Source organism: Leopardus geoffroyi, chromosome D1 (genome assembly GCF_018350155.1).
Source record: "Leopardus geoffroyi isolate Oge1 chromosome D1, O.geoffroyi_Oge1_pat1.0, whole genome shotgun sequence".
Taxonomy (NCBI): domain Eukaryota; kingdom Metazoa; phylum Chordata; class Mammalia; order Carnivora; family Felidae; genus Leopardus; species Leopardus geoffroyi.
In genome coordinates, this window is record NC_059329.1 from 3,280,027 (window position 1) to 3,297,376 (window position 17,350).

Genomic DNA, 17,350 nt, shown 5'->3' on the forward strand with positions numbered 1-17,350 from the left:
TTTGAAAGGGCACTGTCACTACTAAGAAACACACTGAGAAGATTCTTATCTTTCGCCTGGGGCTGACCCCTACATTCAGGGCCTGGGTAAGCATTGAATGAACTTCCTGACAGTGAGCCAATCTGCATAGACTGGCAGAGGTGTCTATTTCTTCCTCTGTAACTTACGTTTTTAGTCTTTGAAATTCAAGGGGATGTCTAAAAATACTAGCTGAACACAAGCTATGGGACAGAGACTTCAATAACCACTTATAAGAAAGCAAAAAAAAATTAGTTTTTGAAAGTCACTAAACCAATAGAAAATTATAGGTATCAATAATTAGGGGAAAAAAAGTAAACTCTAGGAAATGGGAAGAATCCTATTTCTATAGTTTCTACACTATAGTATTCAATATAAAAAAAAAAAATCCAAAGCCTGCAATAACCAAGAAAGCATGACCCTTCAAAGGAAAAAAAAAAAAAAACCTGACAGAAACCATCCCTGATGAAGTCACATTTACTAGACAAAAACTTTGAAACAACCCTCTCCAATATAATGAAGGAGCTAAAGGAAAACATGAAAAAAAAATCCCAAAGGAAATCAGGGAAACAACATATGAAAATGTGAATATCAACAGAGATTGAAATTATTTTAAAGGGCCAAATGAAATTTGTGTAGCTGAAGCAATTTATGTGAAAAAATTTCACTAGAGGGGCTTGGCAGCAGATAGAAGCAGGCAGAAGAAAGAATCAGCAAACTTGAAGACAGGAAGATTGAAATTATTGAATCTGAAGAGCAGCGGAGTGGGGGAAGACTGAAGAAAAGTGAATATAGCCTAATGGACCTGCAAAACACCAAAAAATGGGCTAGCATACAAATTGTGGGAGTCCCAGGAGGAAAAAAGAGGGGAAAAAGAAAGAATATTGGAAGAAATAATAGCTGATAATGTATCAATCTTGTTTCAGAACAGAATCTCCGAATCCAAAAAACTCAAAAAACTGCAGTAAAATAAACTCTATTAGCCCTGAATGTAGCAAAAGAGACACAACTTATCAAGTACAAGGGATCTGCAACATGATGAACAGCCAATTTCTCCTCAGGAACCATGCATGTCAGAAGGCAGTGAGATGACATATTTTAAGTGCTACAAGAAAAAAAACCATCAAGAATTCTGCAGTGGGTAAACATGTTCTTCAAAAAGGAGGGAGAAATTAAGACATCCCCAGGTACATCAAGGTTGATGGAGTTTATTAGTATTAGACCTGCCCTGTAAGATTTGCTGAAAGAGGTCCTTTAGCATAAAACAAGAGGACAATTGTGATTCAAAGCTGTATTAGTAAAGTAAAGATATGTGGCAATAATAAATACCTAACCAAATAGAAAATTCAGTGTAATGATATTTTTAGTTTCTAATTTCACTTTTTATTTCCTACAGGACAAATTTGTGAAAAAATATTATACATTTATATCATTGGGCAATACATAAAGATGTAATATGTGATAATATAAGGAAGGGAGAGCCAAAGCTGTAAAGGAGCAGAGATCTTATAGTCAATTGAACTTAAGTCACTATCAATTTGAACCATAATTTTAGGATGCTTAATATCATCCCAATAGGAGCCATAAAGAAAATGTCTATAAAAACACATAAAAGGAATTGAGAAGGGAAAAAAAACCTCTCACTGGGAAAAATTAACTAAACACAAAGTACCATAGTAAGGGAGAAAATGATGGGGAAAAATTGTTAGGTATGTAAAAAATAAATACAAACTTGGCAGAAGTCATTGCTTTTATGTAACTACTTTAAATGTAAATGGATTAAACTTTCCGATCAGAAGCCAGAGACTAGAAGAATGGATAAAACAAAAAAAACACAACAACCTAATCCAACCATACACTGCCTACATGATGCTTACTTTAGATCCAGAGACACAAATAGTTTAAAAGCAAAAGGATGAGAAAAGATTCCAGACATTTGGTAACCAAAAGGTAACGGGGGTGACTATACTAATATCAGAGAAAACAGATTTTCAGTCAAAAACTGTTACAAAAGATAAAAAAGTGTATTATTGATAAAAGGGTCAAATTATGACAAAATTATAAAAATATGTACCCCAAAGAATGGAGCCCCAAAATATCTGAACCAATCATTGATAGAATTCAAGGGAGAAACAGCTCTACAGTAATACTTGAGAACAATGCATCATTGTCTGTAACGAACAAAAACTCAGTACAGAAAATCAACCTATGACTTGAATGCTGTAAATCAATTATATATATGTAAACATAAGTAGACATGGAGAACTAATATGTTCACATATATAAATGTATGTAGAACTAATAAACATATAAAACACTTCACTCACAATAGAATGATATGAATTCTCTTCAAAGGCACATAGAACATTCTCCAAGATAGACTGTAGGTTATTCCACGAAACAAATCTCAGTACATTTTAAAAGATAGAAAGCATACAAATTTTCCTCTTTGACAACAATGGAATGTAGCTAGAAGTCAATGAAGAAAACTGGCAAATATACAAATAAGAGAATCAAAAGACACACTTTGAAGCATCCCATAAGTTAAAGATATCACAAGGGAAATTAGAAAATACTTAGAGATGAATTAAAACAGGAACATAGTGTATCAAAAAGTGATGGGATTTAGCAAAGGCAGTGCTCAGAGGGAAATTTATAGCTGCAAATGCCTTTGTTAAAAAAGAAGAAAGATCTAGAATTAGTAACCCAAAGTTACACCTTGAGGAATCAGATAAAAAGCAAACTAAATCCAAAGCTAGCAGAAGGGAGGAAATAATATGATTAGAACAGAGAAAAATAAGGAATAGAAAAGCAATCAGAGAGCAAATAGAGAGCATCAATGAAACCAAAAGCTGGCTTCAAGAAAAAAGATAAAAGTTTAGCAGACTGATGACAGAAAGAATGAAAGAAAGAAAGAAAGAAAGAAAGAAAGAAAGAAAGAAAGAAAGAAAAAGAAGAAAGTAAGGAACGAAGGAAGAAAGAAAGACACGTAACTAAAACAAATTCAAATAAAAGCATTACTAGTTTTCTTATATATAATAAAAACATAAGATAAGAGCATGAACAAATGTATGACAACAAATTATTTAACCTAGACAAGAGGTACAAATTCATAGAAACACACAAATTACCCAAACTGGCTGTGATGACTATTTTTATGTGTCAACTCTGCTAGATTATTGTGACCATTTGTTTTGTGAAACACTTGTCTAGATTAGTTGCTGTTAAAATATTTTTTGGGTGCGATTAACCTCTTAAATCCATTGGTCTTAAGTAAAGCCGATTAACCTCCACAGTGTGTATTGGCCGTATCCAATAAGTCCAAGGATTGAAGATTGAAGAGTATGGTCTCCAAAGAAAGAATTTGCCTTCAGACTGCAACATAGAAATTCTTCCAGTTTCCTTCTTTCGAATCAAGCCTACCAAATCTCCTCCTCCCTGAATTGCCAGGTCTCCAGGCTGCAGCTTACCCTACAAATTTCAAATTTTCCAGTCCCCCCCCCCGCCACAAATCACCAAATTGCATACCCAATGCCTTGAAAGGACTCTCTCTCACTTCCTTGCACATTCTTTCTCTATCTTTATCTAGACACACACACACACACACACACACACACACACCCCTATATGTATACACATGTACACACACACACACACACACATATATATATATATATATATATATATATATATATATATAGTACACACACACACACACACACACTATTGGTTCTGTTTCTCTGGAAAATTGATTAATACAGACTTTGGTCCTGAGAGTGGTTCCGTAGAAACAGAATCTTAAGATGAGTTTTATGAATTTGTTCTGAGGTGTCTGGATTTGTTTCTATAATATGATTAGTTGTAACTACAGGAATGACTCTACTTCCGGTCATAAAGAGAGCATTGATAGTCCTTGATATGTTGTGGCAAAGGAGATCCATAAAATAATACCACTGGATAATTGTAATTAAATACTTATAAGAAGCAAGGTTTGGATGACCATGTATTTGCTACCTTAGAATATGTTTATCAGAGAACCAGGTATAGTGAGATCGGCTGCTTCAAATTGCACTGGACCAAGTGGGAAAAGAAAGGGATTAATTCATCGATGCTCCAGCACTGCATGAGTGCTCTGAAAGTTTCTATGTCTTCCTTAAAAGAAACCTTTATCCCCTGTAGCTGCAGAGCTGAGATACCTGAAAACCAAACCCAGAGTCTCATTCTGAAAGTGGCTGAATTACACCACAAATTGAATTCCCAACCTTGCCCTCTTTTAAAGTGAGAGTATTGATTGGGAAGGAATGGGGCCCTGAAAACCGTAATACAGACTCACTGAAGCTGCCTCATTGAACCCTCAAATTTGGCTCCGTGTTCCCCCGGTGAGATTAAACCTGCTTTGCCTGGAGGAGAAAAAAACCTCAAAACTGTAATGGAAATCCCTGAGGTAGTTGCTTGATTCTTTTCCGGACCGACCCTCATCTTTTTTCTTCTACACATGAATTTCTGAGATGAGCCACAGAACTCACTGAGTTCTGTGGTCACTTTATTGGTAGCCAGAGGGCGGGGGCAGTGGCAGTAACCAGGTGGCAGCATGGCAAGGAGGCCTTGATGACCCTAAGAGACAGCAGTCAAAGCAGTAAGGGACAGTCTGACTTGCAGAAACCTAAGGCATTGGCTAGTTGATCGTGGCATTCCTAAAAGTGACATACGTGGGAATTGTGCTAAATTCTTCCTTATCTGTGCAAGAAGAATCTACATCAAGGAAGCAGAAGCCTGACATGAATCATGAAAAGAGTCATGACCGTAGAATCAATTTCCAGACTTGAGCCAGTTTACAGACCCAGGACTTCTGAATGAGACTATGCATTGTAGAAAAGGATATAATCAGATTTTTTTAAATTTTTTTTTTAACATTTATTTATTTTTGAGACACAGAGAGACAGAGCATGAATGGGGGAGGGGCAGAGAGAGAGGGAGACACAGAATCGGAAGCAGGCTCCAGGCTCCGAGCCATCAGCCCAGAGCCTGACGCGGGGCTCGAACTCACGGACTGCGAGATCGTGACCTGAGCTGAAGTCGGACGCTCAACCGACTGAGCCACCCAGGCGCCCCTATAATCAGATTTTTAAAGAATTACTGGACACTGACTCAGAGTTGACACTAATTCCAGGAGACTCACATTATCACTGGGATCCACCAGTTGGAGTACAGCTTACGGAGGTTGTAATGGTAATCGATGGAGTCATTTTAGCTCAGGTTTGTCTCAGATTTGTAATTTTCCCTCTATGTATTTGAAATCCTATGTTTATGCTATGTTTATGAATGTTTATTTGGACATACTTTTATTTTTTTCTGTTTGGCACTTTAAAGACACCTTTTATATGACTCTTTTGTTTTATAATTCAGAAAAAATTTCAGTCACTTTTTAAAGACTGTTTCTGTCATGATTCCAAATATTTTTATTTTGTTTTATTTCTGTAAAATCATATGTTGACATTTGTATCTTCTGTTCAATGTTTTTTTGGCATCTTTTTCAACATATTAAGCTCCATGTTTGCAAGTACAGAATTAGGAGTGAATTTCAGGACTATCTTGAAATAATTATTCTTCCTTCATGGAAAGTCTATAATTTATCTCATCTTAATTTTCTCTTGATGATATTGTTTTTCATTTCTATTATTTATAAGTGGTTATTTTGATCTCCAGCTATTTTTTATCATTGTTTTCTTTTTCCATTTGTAATGTTTTATTCATTTCTCTGGATATCATTCTCCCCTTTATCTCTGTAACACTGTTATATATGCTTTCTAAAGCTGTCTTTCCTCAACAGTAAATTTCTACATTATTTGAAGATCTAAAGTGGCAAGTTTCTCTCTTTGTTGAGTGATTTATCTTTCTTAAGTTAATTTTCTTTTTTGCACTTTGACTTTATAATTTTGGGGAGGTTCTTCTTTTTTTTTTTTTTTTTTTCCTAAATCTTTCTCATTCCTCCCTGATGGATAGCTTTTGATTGCTTCCCCAAGACCCATGTAACCACCTGGTTCAGAACCAGGTCCTTTATGTAATAGCTATGTTGATTGGTTGACTTTCATTGACCTTGTCCTACTGGGCAAGAACTCAATACCAGCCACAGTCCTATCAGTTTTCATGGGTTATGTTCTGATTGGCCTACATTTTATAAAATGATTAGGTTCCTTTCTTCCTTTACAGTTTGAATTCCTGGATGTCTCTCCTACTTTCTTCCCTAGAGACTAACATCTCATTGACTTCAGTGCCACCTTTATCTGAGCTTTCTGTTCCATTTATGGTCAGCAAATATGTCTAACTTGTTTTTGAGTGGTTCAAGTCTTTAGAAGCCATTTTTGATAATTTCTATGTTTAGGGGTGAATAAAGGCGACCACATATGTGAACTCATGTTTCCATTGTAGATCTGATGTTTATTGCTGTTTCTAAAAACCAGACAATGGTTTGAATGGTTAAAACTGAGTTCTCTTCAGAAAACTCACTGTCAAATTGTAAGGTCTAATTCAATAATGTTGGAAATTCAATGTTTAATTTATTTTTGTACGTTATATTTAAAGTGACAGCAACTTCAGAATATAGGTTATATTTCAGTTTCCTCTCAAGTTGATTCTTAACCTGGGGCCATCGGTGCGATCATTTTGAGTTTGTGTCTAAGAGATAGGACACATTTGTGAATGTCTATTCTAATTATACAATGAGTGCAAACACAAATGGTTTCTAACATGTCAAGCTGAGAAAAAACATCATCTGGATTTTTTTCCAGGAAGGAAGAAAGGAACCAGTCCAACTGGCTAGATTCAACAATATTAACTTTAACAGGAATAAATAAAAATCACAGATTTTGTTTCATAAAGTTATACATACATAGGAAAGGGTGATCTGCTTTAACACAAACACAAATTTAAATGCAGAAAGTCATCAGGAATTCCATTTAGGCACTTTAAACGATAGAAGAACTTTCATTTGTGTTGAATACTAAAAATTCTGGTGACTCCCTCCTTGGCATATGACCCCTGCCTTCTCTTTGTGTACATGCTCTCCTGGGGTGTCCTCCTCTTCTGTTAGGTTAGGACCACACCATTATGACCTCATTTAATCTTAAGTACCTCTCTAGAGGCCCTATCTTCAGATAAAATCATGAGCATTACGGCTTCAATTTACGAATTTTGGTGGACATCATTTAGTCCATAACAAACATAATGCCACTCTAAAAAAGATGAAGAAGAATTATCTTTTCCATATAGTTCAGTAAAGCAGTTTTAAGACCCCTGTTTAAAAGCTGTAGAGAAAGAAAATTTGCTTTTCTAAAAAGAATTTTCTATCAATATCCAACAGTGGTATTTTTTTTTTTTTGTATTCCACATTATTTTCCATAGAAAATCTGATACCTTATTACTGGAATCCTGCAAATAGAGGTTGCTAATCAAGAATCCGTGCTTCTGTGGTGGGAATTCTTGTACACAACATGGGTCTATGAATAACTTCAAATCTTTCTTCCCACATTTTACCTCGCAGTTACATCCCAAAACAAACTTCTTATAGGAGCTATGTTATTAATAATGGCTAGGCTCTGCTTGTTTTGCACAGGTTAGAAAACAAAAAGGGCAAAGCAAGCATGGGATTCTGAATCAGAAGAGCTTTAATTCTGTTATCCATACGTGAATGAGTTCCGGCAGCTCATTTCGAAAATAAAACACTAATGAGGTCCATATCAAATAACTTAAGAGCCTGTGTGGATCAATAAGATAGCTCAACTATCTTACAAGGGTTACACACAGAAGAGTATGGAAGAAAATCTTATAGGGTGTATTAGGTAGAGAAATGTTGGGAGAGTATTTTAAATGTTTACAAAACTACCAAAAGTCAACTTCCTGTAATGACAGGAGAATGACACGCTGCTGAGAACCTCTACAGGTATCTACAAAATGCTGGATTAAAAAAATCAAGACGTAAAGAAAATGAGAAAAGCATCCACAAGTATACAGTAACTGGAAATATTAATTTTGAGAAATCTGGAACAGGTAACACTTGAGAGTTTGGGGCCTCCGGACCCCACAACCCTGCTCAATCCCCATGGCTCAATCCGTGAAAAGCCCCACTCTTATAGCTAGCTGTGCTAGAGATCAGAATTCAAGGGAAATCTTGGCAGCATGACAACCTCAGACAAAGACCAAAATCAGAACATAAATTGCTCAAATCTCTGGCTGACTGCTGAGATACTTAACACATCATGGAAGCACCAGGTGTCCAATTTATAAAGACAGTGAACGTCAAAGAGAAATGTCCTGAAAGAAAGAATCTGAAGGAGGCATGTGACTTTGAAACATCTGTGTGCAGTTCAGAGGGTGGAAATCTGAGACTAGACAGGCTTGATGCGTTATCCAGTATAGGTCAGAGCCTGAAGGGTAGCTGGGATGCAAGGAGTTAAATACCTGGTTTCATTGCCGTGTGGAGAGACCCTTCAGACCTGGGTTCTAACTAGTGTCTCAGAGAGAGGATCCAGTGAGCCTCTGTTACCTGCTAACTAGTTAGCTTCTTTCTTTTGGCCCCTTCCCTTCCCTTCCCTCCCCTTCCCTTCCCTTCCCTCCCCTTCTCTTCCCTTCCCTCCCCTTCCCTCCCCTTCTCTTCCCTTCCCTCCGTTCCCCTTCCCTCCCCTCCCCTCCCCTCCTCTCCTGTTTCCTCTCTCCTCTCCACTTTTTTTTTCTTTTCTTTTCCTTTCTATTTTAAGTTTATTTATTTATTTTGAGAGAGACAGAGAGCAAGCGGGGGAGAGGGAGAGAGAGAATCCCAAGCAGGCTCCTCAGTGTCAGCACAGAGCCCAAGGCAGGGCTCAAATTCACAAAACCGTGAGATCATGACTTGAGCCAAGATCAAGAGTCACACACAACCGACTGAGCCACCCAGGTGCCCCTTTTGGCTCCTTTTCTTACCCACTTTCTCATAAGGCTTCCAGGGTTCAGCTTACAAAGAAAATATTTGCATTCTAATGCTTTCTTTTACCCCTGATGTTGGACGAGAAACCAAACAGGTAAAAATTGCACAAATCACAATTATTAATGAACGTAAAGCATATGGTAAATTATACACATTTTCCTAGCCTCCATTTAAGCATAATTATGAATTGTGTTTGTTACAATAAACATATTCACATAATTTACTTTTAATTGACAGTTACGCTGAATTAGAGGATATTTCTTGAATCATTGTAATTCTTAAATAGTTTTCGATTTTTGATTTGAGAAACTATGCTGGGCAGTAGCAACTGGAATTTTCATTTTTTTTTTTTTTTTTTTTTTTTTTTTTTTTTAAAGGGCTAGCCATTTTAAAGTTTATTTATTTTTGGGACAGAGAGAGACAGAGCATGAACGGGGGAGGGGCAGAGAGAGAGGGAGACACAGAATCGGAAACAGGCTCCAGGCTCTGAGCCATCAGCCCAGAGCCCGACGCGGGGCTCGAACTCACGGACCGCGAGATCGTGACCTGGCTGAAGTCGGACGCTTAACCGACTGCGCCACCCAGGCGCCCCTGGAATTTTCATTTTTAAATAAATGTCTAGATTCATCCATTTTAAATTTATGAACTATAATTAAGTTTAAATAATTACCAAACACTATATTCAAATAATATAAAAATCTTAAATATTGTTATGAGGGTGGAGTGATGAATTAGCATTAAAACAACTGCTTTACCAGCACGTAATGGACATTCCCATATTCCATCGTGGGGTTCTTTTAAAATGTTCTGGCAGATCTAGGGGCGCCTGGGTGGCGCAGTCGGTTAAGCGTCGGACTTCAGCCAGGTCACGATCTCACGGTCCGTGAGTTTGAGCCCCGCGTCGGGCTCTGGGCTGATGGCTCGGAGCCTGGAGCCTGTTTCCGATTCTGTGTCTCCCTCTCTCTCTGACCCTCCCCCGTTCATGCTCTGTCTCTCTCTGTCCCAAAAATAAATAAATAAATAAATAAATAAACGTTGAAAAAATAAAATGTTCTGGCAGATCTAGAAAATATCATATGTAGTGTTTTGGTTGGTCCAAGAAATATCACTTCTCCCACACTGCTGAGGACATTCCAGAAGCGCATTCAGACTATGCCCCATGCTTCTGGATATCTGGCCAAAGCATCATGTAAATCTTTTCCTGTATCAATCAAGTATGCATCAATAATTCAACTTGACCTTGACTGAATTTTAAAGCATTGCCTAAGTTTGAAAAACATTATTTTTTCAGTTCTTCACTGAAGTCCAAATCTCTACTTCTTATCACAAATCATTGAGATATTCATGAATTTCAACTTGGCTGTTCCCTTGTTCAGGGACTCGGCTGGACCATTGTAGCGAAGTCTGTGTCCCCTTCAGTGTGAGGCCATCGATGTCCCTCAGAGGGTGCAGTGGTAGGCAGTGCACGGTCATCCTGGAATGACAAGTTTCAGCAGGTTGGGACTGAACGATCTCATTCCCTGATCTCTGTCAAGCTGCCTGCCGGTGCTGGTATCACTCCCGGCTTTTAGCCTCCGTCAATTGCAGGCTGATGACTGTGTCAGTTTCAAGGATTCCTTGAGTTACAAGTTGCTTCTACAGCCCGATCGGACTCTGCTCCAATTCTGAGCTAGCTTTTGAGGCAAGTCTTAGAAGTTTATTGACCATACGACAGGTCTTTTTAGCCGACTCTCTACATGGTCCTCTGCTAATGTTCCTGGACTAGATTTTAGCATATTGTTCCTGCTACTAACTACCGAAATCACTTTGGTTTCTGAGCAACTTTCACCTTTGAGATGAAGTCGGTTTCTTTAGTGAGAGCTTTGGAGCTTTCCATCTTTAGCATTGTCTCTGTCAGGGCAAGACATGCGAGCCTCTGCTCTGGATCCAGGGATGGGGAGAGTGGGCTGATCCTGTCACAGTCCTGGTTCATGGACCGAGATGGCAGCCCCTGGTCTACGTGGCTTGCCTCTCCAGCAGTGCATTCACATCCTGGGAGTGGGCTGCAGGAAGGGTGATCGTCTCCTCCATATCCTTGGCCTGGCGTGCCCGAGGTGCCTGGGCTGGAGCCTTCATCCTGTTAGTGGGGCATTGAAAAGAGGAAAAGACCCCTTAACTTCTCAGCTTCAGATGGTAGGAATTTAGCCCCTGTAACTTGCAGCTGTTCTCGATGAGAAATGCCAGCCTCCTGCTCTTCCTGGTGAGGTAGCTTATCCCAGTGCAAGGAGTGGAAACTCTATTTCCTCGACATCACCCTCCCTGGATGAGAGATTCTGTAAAAACACTGAGGCGAGTAGAGGGGAAGGACTCAAGTGCCAGAGATTCTGGCTGTTGGTATCACAAGTACAAGATGTTTAGAAAGGTTTCCTTGTTTGCTATATGCCCTGGGACAATTTCCAGAGACTTACATATTTTTTACTGTTTTTTAAAAGTGTATTTATTTATTTTGCGGGAGACAGAGACAGTGCAAATGGGGGAGGGGCAGAGAGAGAGGGAAAGAGAATCCCAAGCAGGCTTCACACTGTCAGCACAGAGCCTGATGCAGGGCTCGAACTCACAAAGCTGTGAGATCATGACCTGAGCCAAAACCAAGAGTCAGATGCTTAACTGACTGAGCCGCCCAGGTGCTCTGAGTCTTTATTTTTTACTTTTTTTAAAATAATTTCACCACTTACAGTTGTTTTCCAGGGAGTGGTTTTATAGCATGCATCATGCTAACCTTCCAGAAGTCATGCCTTCCCATGGGGCACTTGGGTGACTCAGTCGGTTAAACCTCCAACTTTGGCTCAGGTCATGATCTCACAGTTTGTGACTTCAAGCCTCACTTCAGGTTCTGTGCTGACAGCTCAGAGCTTGGAGCCTGCTTCGGATTTGGTGTTTCCCTCTCTCTCTGCCCCTCCCCTGCTCACACACTCTCTCTCTCTCTGTCTCTCAAAAAATGAACAAACTTAGAAAAATTTTTTAAAAGGAAGTCATGCCTTTCCTAATTATTTTATGTTCAATGTTATTTGTCCTCTAAATCCATAATGTCCGGCTAAATTCTTTAGGGATCATTTCTGTCGCTTAATTATTTTTATCCTTCCTACTGTGCAAAACAGTCCTGTTCTGACAGGACTGAAGGCTTTTTACAATAGAGCCAGACCAGCCACTGCAGGGAAACGGTCTTTGTTTGAACTGGACCATGACCTTTGGACTGGACAGAACTGCAATTGTTTTAGGCAATTGCTGGAGAAGTCAGCAGAAAAATGGACAGCCTGATCACAAGACTGACGGCTGTGGACTTTATGAAGATAGAATCAGTATTCTGAACATACAATCAACGAATGACCAAGCGTAACTCTAGCCTTTTGTTGTTTCCTTCTCTTCTTAACTGATGTTGTTGTCTCCTCTCCTTTTTTTTTTTTTTTTTTTTTTTAATAAAAATTCCTTGCTTTTACCATATAAGCAGGCCACTATTTGGACTTCTATCTGAATCTGTATTCCCCAAATTGCAACTCTTTGATTCCCAAAATAAATGCTAACTGTCCCCTCTTTGTGGCTCTTATTTTCAGATTACAATATAACATCACGTTTTATAATCACGTCTAATAAACCCAGATTTCTCATTTTTTACAGTATACATTCTGCTTTTAGGACCTCAGAATGTACACTATTCTGTGTGGCTGCATGTGGGATTCAAGATATGGGGTTTTTTTTGGTTTTTTTTTTTAAAGGCTATCATGCTAGTGTTCTGGTTTCTAACGCATTTGTCTCTTGAAATCTGTCATTTCTTTTGTTGCTAGCTTTGTTCTTCAGTTCTGTAATTAGATATGTACTCTTTTTGTCCAAGTGCATTTTGTGATCTTTGGAGAACCTGAGTGTTTTGAATCATAGAGAACTTAATGAGGCAAGCTGATAATGAAGCCAGCTTTTTCCAAAACATGTAACAGTTGAAGCAAAATATGGTGTATTTTAAGTTAGTATTTAAAATCTAGTTACTACATTTTCTGTCTCCATTTTAAAAATGGTGTAAAATAAAATACTGCAGTTCCTGCCAAGTTTCTCCAGCTCTTTTTCATATAATTAATTGGAATCAGAATACGTTTTGATAGAAGCATTCTCACAGTCCCAGAGAGATGTGATGGATATCATCCAGGATTATCACATCGTTTGCTAGTTTTCTGAATATAATACTCTTCTTAATGGATGGGTCAGAGTTGCATTTTATTGCTTCTGAGATGTGAATTTGATGGGAGTAATTGTCTTTTTTCATTTTGACTATATTGATCATAATTAAATGTTCTTTTAGGAAAGACTATGTAAAATTCCTGGAATTTTATCTGACCTATTCAAGTTCTGGACTTAATGAGAATAATTTTATTGCAGTCTATATGTTTTATCGTGTATTTTTGGTGTGTCCGTAGCAGGCAGATGCTGCAAAGTCCTGAATTTAAGGCAGCGTCCCACCTGCCCAGGTCTGAGGACAGTGAAATGTGTTATGTGTGACATTTAAATTCTAAAGGTATTCTTTTTTTTTTTTAAACACTTATTTATTTTTGAGACAGAGAGAGACAAAGCATGAATGGGGGAGGGTCAGAGAGAGACACACACACAGAATCTGAAACAGGCTCCAGGCCCTGAGCTGTCAGCACAGAGCCCTATGCAGGGTTCAAACTCAGAGACCGTGAGATCATGACCTGAGCCAACGTCGGACGCTTAACTGACTGAGCCACCCAGGCGCCCCAAGGTATTCTTGTATTTTAATTTTTTTTTGATGTTTATTTGTGTGTGAGAGAGAGGGAGACAGAGCGTGAGTGAGGGAGGGACAGAGAGAGAGGGAGACACAGAATCCAAAGCAGGCTTCAGGCTCTGAGATGTCAGCACAGAGCCCGATGTGGGGCTCAAACTCACGAACCGAGAGATCATGACCTGAGCCGAAGTCAGACTCTTAACCAACTGAGCCACCCAGGCACCCCTAAAGATATTCTTTATTTATTTATTTCAGTCATTTTGCGGAAAGGAGAGCATCCATAAGGAAGATTGCAAGGGCTGCCTTCCTGAAATACTTAAAACAGAAACTTTGTGGCTCTTGTCTTTTATTTTTACCCCTGCAAGTTTCTCCACGTTTCACTAACACCCCAAAAATAATTGACAACGAGCAGAGAGGCGTCTGCTTCACAGGCGTCAGGGACAGATTTCTAGAAGCTTGCTTCTGGAGTTTCTGCTAAGAGTCAGGTTTAACTAAGAGGATGAATGGCAACATGAAAAAAACCTCACGTTGTCCTCGATTTAAACAACCAGAAAATCCACGCGTGTTCGTGCAAGGGCTGGAGTGAGCCAAGTCCTGGAGCCCTCAGCAGAGGTGTCCGCGGAACTATGTTTCGGTAGCAGCAGCTGGTGTTCAGCACTCGAAGCGAGTCAAGCACCTCATCTAGAAAAGGGAGATCAGGAGAAGGATCCAAAGCTAGACCTCATATTTGTGAATAACAGGTCTTTGCACAAATGAACCACATAGGGTTCAGTTTTCACTAAGATGGCTGAAGGATGTCAGTGCTAAGCGCATACCCTCTGCTCCATTCTCCTGGGTCCTTGAGAACATGCACAAATATACCCAACAGGGAACAGACCAGGTGTTCAGTTCAATAGACGGTGGCCAAGATTGAAAAGAAAATCGTGGTGGACTAACCTGGAGCCCACCCAGCTCTGGAATGCCATCTGAAAATCGCCAGGTGTTGGGAGATAGGCCAGCACCGGAAAAGTAGGGACATGGGTACAGAGAACACCCGAGGCATTGGGAGAACACCCCAGGGTGGCATCCTTGACTAGGACATGGGGAGAGTATGGAGAATACTGCATGCCCCCCTGGGAGGTAGGACCTCGCAGGCACGGCACATTTCCATTTGTGTAAATGACGTGATGGGGCACTAAATCATATGATGCTCACTGTGAGTGAATATGCTTGATTTGTTAGAAGGAGCCCTAGTGGAAACATCACAAGACCTCATGGGGCTTTCACAGTGTAGGTGGATGTGAGTTTGCTAGAATGTCACTCACTAAATGATGTCTTTACTCAAAAAACGCTCTTGAAAGTTCCCCATAAAGTCTCCCAGTGATCTCTGTGGCGTTGGACGCTTCCTTGAAATACTTTCCAGTCTTCTCTTCATTTACAAGTCATGTGTTGGTCTTTCTCCCACATCAAAGCTTCTTCTGCTCAGATTTACTTGTCTTCTTCCAAGTCACTTACCAGCTATTTGCACTCAGTCTTTTTTATGTCTTTTAATTCTCAAATCTTCAATTTATATTCTTTAGCCTCTGACCTATATTATTATGAGTATTTGTATATGATGTCTATATCTGCCTCTATGTTTTTGGTTTGTTTGTTTGTTTGTTTGTTGATACAACAGTAACAAACTCTGCCTGAATTAAGCATGAAAAAATTTATGAAATAAATTTTGGGAGTGCTATACAGCTTGGCTTAGAAAGTAAACAACCAGGAGCAAATAAACCTACTCAGGTGCCCCAGAAATGGTCGCATGAAAACACCACCAGGCACAGACACTATGCCATAAGGTGACGGGAGGCCTCAAACATAGGGTGGTCAAATGCAGAAAAGCAACTGTCTCATTCTTAAATTTTCTTTCCTTTTTTTCTTAAGATTTTATTTTTAAGTAATCTCTACACCCAATGTGGGGCTCGAACCCACAACCCTGAGACCCAAGAGCCTCACGTTGTACTGACTGAGCCATCCAGGTGCCCCTCCTTCCTAAATTTTCTAAAAAGATCTACTTGAATTCCAAACGGTTGGCTATCTTAAGGTCTATCCCAGTAAGAACACACCATACTAAACATCTCTAAATAAGGCATTACCCGATGGCCTTCAAACTAAGCGGTCATGATTTTCTCTTTACTCAGCCCCTTCTGCCTCACAATTAGCTTACATACTTTGCATTTGATCCATCAGATACCTGCAAGGCTAACTCTTCACTGTCTTTGTGCGGCAACTTGGATCTTACCAGCCTCTGCAAAACTCTGATTTGTTTACTTTAGTGTGTCCACTGTTTGTTACATGTTACTCTTTGCAATAAATAATATAAACTCCATGAGAACAAGTATCTTCACTGTTTCGTTAAAATCGTGTACAGTTGACCCTTGAACAATACAGGTTTGGGCTATCTGGGTCCACTCATACACAGATTTTTTTTTTTTTTTTTTGGTAAAGGTACAGAACCGTGTGTATTTTCTCTTCCTCATAATTTTTCCTAATAAGTTTCTTTTCCCTAGCTTACTTTCAGAATAAAGTACAAGGGTGCCTGGGTGGCTCAGTCATTTAAGTGTCCAACTCTCTGTTTTGGCTCAGGTCGTGATTTCACAGTTCATGAGACCGAGCCCTGCATTGGGCTCTGTGCTGACAGTGTGGAGCCTGCTCGGGATTCTCTCTCTCCCTCTCTTTCTGTTCCTCCCCCACTCACACTCTGTCTCTCTCAAGATAAATTAAAAAATTTAAAAACGAAAAAGAATACGGTACATAATACCTACAACATACCAAGTATGTGTTCATTGACTGTGTTATTAGTAAGGCTTCCTGGTCAACAGTAGGCTGTTAGTAGTTAAGTTTTGGGGGAGTCAAGAGTGGATTTTTTAACTCTGTCGGGGATTGGCACCTGTAACCCCTGCATTGTTCAAGGGTCGATGCACTTGAGGGGACAAGAGCCCCTGCCATAAAGGAGATGCTTAGGATGTACTTGTTGAGTAAATGTGTCATCGAACCATCTCAGAAAAGGAAATGGTAAAAATTAAAGTGGCACATGGGAGTCTTCATTCGGATCTGCCAAAAAACATTTTTTCTGATGCAGGGCAACACAGGATCAAGTGGGGATAAAGGATGAGTATGTGGAGACAGTTTCAGAGAGATAGATATTAATATATATGCATAGTAATATATGCATATATTAATTTCTCTATATATGCATAGCTTCAGACCAAAAACCGAAAAGTCTAAAGAAAAAAACAGATGCAGGACTTGAGTTCTATGGTAGAAGAGACCAGTGGCATTTGAGATTAAGTTCAAGAGCCTGTGGCCAGGGGCAACAACCAGTAAAACGGATAGAAACTTTCTGTAACACCTACATATATCCGATTACAAATATCCATTTTTAAACATTTTTTTAATTCCAGTGTAATTAACAGATAGTGTTATGTTTCAGGCGTACAGTATAGTGATGGGACAGTTCTGCTTGTTACTAAGCGCTCATTACGGTAAGTGTGTTCTTAATCCCCTTCACCTGTTTCCCCCACCCCCCACCCACCTCCCCTCTGGTGACCATCAGTTTGTTCTCCACAGTTAAGAATCTGTTT